Below are 6000 nucleotides of genomic sequence, written 5' to 3' on the forward strand. Positions count from 1 at the left end.
TATATATATATAATATCTATAATTACATATTTATTATATTTAAAATTGCACAATTATTCTAGTAATAATCAATAAATATTAAATAAGATAACTACTGGTTGTTTTGGTTAATTATTTTTTATTATTTTTCAAATATTATTGTAATACAAGCATGATTTTTTGTTCTTTGATTAAAAATTAAGATGACTAATTAGGAGTAGGAGTAGACACATCATTCTCGCTCCTTAATTGAACTAAATCATCTTATATTATTTTTGTTTTCAAAAAAACCGTATTAGTTTGTTACAACTACATTCTATTGCATGGCATTATTGTCGGACGATGAGGAGAATGTTTCCAAACCCTAAGATTTAAAACCAAATCACTTATTACACATAGCAGATCTTATGCACTTACTTGAAAAAGAGTTTGAAAAAATAGTTCCTACTCCATTTGATATTGTGAAGGGAATGGTAAAGATGAACTCATTCCTCGCATTAGGGGCTTTAATGGGTATGCTATGGACCACCAAGCACTCAAATCTTGGTTGCACCAACATCCTCGTTATCTCTTACACCTCCTCCTTCTTCGCCTTCTTGACATGTGCAATCTTAGACGAGGTCCACCGCATCCGTGCCTGCTCCAGACCTATTATAAAAGCAGAAGACTATATTCTTAGGTGGTGTTGTGGCGCTGGTAGGATAGTGTGTGGCGTAGCTTTTGCTTACGGGGTTGTCCTCTTCGTGTTGACGGTGGCCTTTGAGGGAAATATGCTGCTAAAAATGCATGACACATGTCATAATGGTCTTTTTTCTTTTTTTTGGCTTGACGAGGACACGTTTGAAGAAAGCCTTGCAAGGTTACTCTGCATTTTTATTTTATCTATTTTCCTGTACTTCATCTCGGCTACTAATCTTGGTCTATGGTGTCCTTAGTTTAATTTGCTTTATATCATAAGAATGAATAAATATGCGTAGAAATATTACTAATTTATTCGTACCGATACGATATATAAAACGTAGATAACTAAAAATTTCTCATGTGAATTATATTTATTTTTTAAGAATCTAATTTTTATTTATTTTTTAAAGAATATTAAATTATTATATATACAAAAATACTCTCATATATAATTATAAAAAGATAAAAAGTTTAAATTTGATGCATTGACAGTGTTAAATATTTTACACAGTTATACAATCACAACCATTTTTTTAGATGACTATTTATACCGTCAATGTAAAAGATAATTATTTTTGTAAATATAACGTTATGTAATTAGATGCATGTATAAAACAGTTTTACATTGGCAGTACATCAAAATTCAATTCAAAAATAAATATACCCTTATAATTAATTTTGTTAAATGACTAAATAATCTTTTTTATTTCTGTAACAAAAATATCTTTCTTCAATAATAATTTAAATTAAAATAAAATTATCAAATTATTTAAAAAAAATCAAAATTAATTAATCAGAAATACTATCTGTGCTTGTTCTTCTTCTTCTTTCATCATCAAAAGTGTCCAAAAAATGATGAATAAACCCTAATCCAGACAAAAGCTCTCAAAATTTGTCATTGTCTCCCTCTCCCTACTCACCACGCCCTTCCTTCTTGCTTCCCTAGCCCTGTTTACGCTGCGTGCTCCCTTGCCTCGCGATGTCCCGCCTTCACCGCCTTGTCTCGCGCCTCTGTGTTGTCGCCGCCTGCCTCGCACCGTCACCTCGTCCGTGGGTGTTGTTGTCGTACGATACTCCCTACTGCGGCCTATGGATGTTGCCGTGTGCTAATGTCGTCGTCATTGTTGTTCTCTTCTCCACTGTGGCACCGCCAGTTTAGGTAAGTGTTAGTCAAAAACAAATAAGTTATGAGTTTCGAAGTAGACACTTGCTTTATGAGGCTTATCAAGAATGGTGTATCAATAAAGGAGTAAATTTCGATTGACAAGGGCTCATCGAAGAAGAGTGAAGTAATCGAAGAAATGAAGTTGATAAACAAAGTTAAATAATGGCAGTTACCCACGACGTATAAAAGAGTGAAAACGGTTACTCAAAGATTAATTCATATGGGAATTATATATATTCAAATTTGATTAGTCGAAAACTCCTATAAATAGATGAAGAATCGGAAGAAAAAGGATTAGAATCTCTTATCAAAAAATACTCTCGCACACTCACATTTCCAACGAATTTATGAGTCTACTTAGAGCTTTTTTTTTTCTGTATAGTTTCTTTCATTGTCTTTACTTTTTATTTAAATTTCTTGTAATCTTTATTTTTTTTGAAATTTATCTTTCCAACAAGTTTACTTTTTTGTTCTCTTTTAAGATTCAGTACTTTTTTTTCAATTTCAAAGCCATTCGATCTTGTCAAAGGCAGTTTGTTGCTTTATTTAAATTCAATGTTATTCTTTTCGATTCCAGTCATTTTACTTTTAAATTTACTTTGATTTCTTTTCAGATTTCTTTTGTGTTTTTTGTTCAATTGAAAGAACCTTTGATGCACTTTTGAAAACTGGTACTCACAAGAGGAGTAGATTTCGCTCCCAGATCACTAGATATCGAACTACTCAGATTTGCTAAAAATTGGTAAAACAAATTGGCACGCCCAATGGGACAGTTTTAAAAAATTAGTGTGTCAAAAAGTGTTTTGAAATTATCTAGTGCATGCAACTAGGAAGTGGCAAAATTATTCGAATGGCAGAAGAAATTACTAATTCTAATGTGAAATCATCTGCAAATGATAATGTTGCTGTACTTGCACCAATTACGACGAAGTTATCATCTCGTCCTGAAAGTATTACAATTGAGGAGAATGTAACAGTTACTAATCCCCCAGTTGGGAACAGTGGGCAAAATCAACGCCCATGAATTGCTGTAACACAACTTCTAGTAACGGTTGGATGGCTTCCTTATGGCTTTCCTCTGAGTTATACTCCAGCAATAGGTGGGTATGCTTCACCAACTAGATTTGGAAATTCATCAAGTTTTGGTGGTAACCTGGTGTCTCCATCATTTTGAATTTTCTCGAGATCATCAATTGGGTTCTACATCGAATGCCCCTAATTCGATGGCTGCCTTTCGACAACATGTCGATGAAAGTCATCATGATTTGGTCAATTTATTGACCCAGCAGACGACTACAATTTTAAACCATATGATGGCTGATCATGAATTGAAATTCGAGCGCCTTGCTAGGAAAGTGGAGAGAATTGTTTGGGTTGTTGATTATGATGAAGGAGATCAAAATTTGCAAATGAATCAATAGGATGGGATGAACATGCCCAGAAATATGGGAGGTGACATCCATTTTGAAAGAGATATTCCTCGATTTGTTAGACAAGATCAAAATGTGGATGATGTGTTGGCTCGAACGAGAGTCAATCAGCATGGTGAGAGATACCAAGTTACTAAGATTGTCGAAGATGTACTTAATAGGGTTGGATTTAATGTGGGTTTTATGAATCAATCATTTTTTTTTTGCTTTTCCTGCTGCTGTACAAGTGGCAGAGGTGCTTAGGGGAGTGAAAAATCTCAACATAGTAACAAAGTTTGTGAAAAAAGTTGGTGAATCAACTACTGAGCATATTGTTCGATATATAGTTGAGTTAGGAAACATAGCAAATGATGAAAATTTAAAAGATGAATTTTTTTTCTTCTTCTTTAACAAAGAATGCATTCACTTAGTTTTCTAATCTTAGGCCTAATTCGATTGGAACTTGGGCACAACTAGAGAGTGCTTTTCATGCTCAATTCTTTAGAGAAGAATTGAATGTGGCTATTACTTACTTGGTGGCTTTAAAACGTGAGGATGGGGAATCGATTGATGACTTTATGATTCATTTTAAAAATATTTGAAATCAATGTTATATATCTCTTCCTAAAAGTGAAGTAGTTAAAATAGCCATCATGGGCTTGGACTTTTATATGCCTCGAAAATTGCTTAATGTTCATATTCCTGATTTGGCTTATTTGGCAGAGAGAGTACGTCAAATAGAGATTCTTCAAAAAAAGATAAAGAAATTCAAAAATGAAAATAGGATGAAAAGTAAAGTTTTTTCCTCAAAAAGAGAATGTTTCATATGTTGAAATGGAATCCTCAAGTGAGAAATCCGATTTTGAGCTTCTCGAAGTTGATTTGGCTGAATTAAAGAAAGGACCACCTTATGTATGTTCGGACAGTATACCCTGGTTCTGGTGAAGGATTGTTGGAATTTTTGATGCAACAAAAGTTAAAAGATCGATATGTGTCTTTACGTCCTCGATATAATACTATGTTTGATGCTGTTGCTGCAACTATATTCGAAAAAGAAAGAGTGAAAAAGGAGTTAGCTCATAAGGAGGAGCAAGTTCGACAAAGACAACCTCCTCGAAGACAAAAGGGACAAAGTTCTAGTGTCTCTCAAAGGAATTCCTCCTCCAATAAAATTTATCATGTGAATTATATTTATTTCTGTAAACATTTATTTTTTATTTATTTTTTAAAGAATATTAAGTTATTATATATATACAAAAATATCCTCATATATAATTATAAAAAAACTAAAAAACTATAAATTTGATGTACTAATAGTGTTAAACATTTTACACAATTATGCAATCACAGCCATTCTCTTGGATGACCATTTATGTGGTCAATGTAAAAGATAATTATTTTTGCTAATATGACAGTTATGTGATTAGAAGCACGTGTAAAATAATTTTATATTGCCAATACACCAAAATTCAATTCAAAAATAAATATACCCTAATAATTAATTTTGTTAAATGACTAAATAATCTTTTTTATTTCTGTAACAAAAAAATCTTTTTTCAATAACAATTTAAATTAAAATAAAAATCATTTAAAAAAAATAAAAATTAATTAATCAGAAATATTATCTGTGCTTGCTCTTCTTCTTTTCTCATCATCAAAAGTGCTCAAAAAATTATGAACAAATTCTAATCCAGGCAAAAGGTCGTCTCAAAATCCGTTATTGTATCCTTCTCCCTACTCGCCACGCCCATCTTTGTTGCTTCCCTAGCCCTATCTCCACTGCATGCTCCCTTGCCTCGCGCTGTCCCGCCTTCACCACCTTGTCTCGCGCCTTTGTGTTGTCACCGCCTGCCTCACACCGTCACCTCGTCTATGGGTGTTGTATCGCACGATGCTTCCTGCTGCGACTTGTGGGTGTTGTCGTGTTGGAAGTTGCTAGTGTTGTCGTCGCTACTGTTTTCTTCTCCGCCATGGCGCCGCCGGTTTAGGTAAGCCACAAATCTCCATCCTCTCTCCCCTCTCTGATAGTCCTTTCTTACTTTTATTCAATACTTCAGTTCAATATTCAAACTTCAATTTGCTGTTATATTCTTCTATTTTATTTGTTCTGGATATGATTATAAATTTATAATTCTACTGGATTGACATTTATATATAATTAAAACATGATTCATTCTCGTATTACTTACTATATACTTAGTTAATGCATTACATTCACAAACTGTCAAAGAAGCACTATTAAAGAAAGATGGACCACATCATCTTATCGTAATGATTAATTCATAAACTGCTATTGAAAAATTCAACTTTAATTTTTGAAATTATAAACCAGCTAAAGATATATATATTTATATATAAAAAATAGATGAGAGTATATTAATATAATAAATTACAAAGAGGCTTGTATATTAGAATAATATTGAATTGAACTCAGTTAAACGTTTGAAGTCGTTTAGTTAAATTTTTTTCTATTCTATTTTGTTCTGAACCCCATAAATTGAATAACCATTCATAAAGATGCTTACTCATAGAGTAACGTAGGTTGTTCAATTAGAAACTAATTAACAACAAAGTTAAGAGAAAAACTATATCAGACGAAGATCAAAAACTAAAACAAAAAAATAGAATAGGAACAAGCTGCTGATACACTCTTTTTTATCAACGAATTAGTATTACGCACACTTAGTTTGTACATTCATGTATATTTTAAGATATTGAAATCCATGAGATTGTACTATTAATTATTTTTTTATTGGGCATATATAT

This window comes from Arachis ipaensis, chromosome B07, assembly GCF_000816755.2.
Source record: "Arachis ipaensis cultivar K30076 chromosome B07, Araip1.1, whole genome shotgun sequence".
In the NCBI taxonomy this organism is placed as follows: domain Eukaryota; kingdom Viridiplantae; phylum Streptophyta; class Magnoliopsida; order Fabales; family Fabaceae; genus Arachis; species Arachis ipaensis.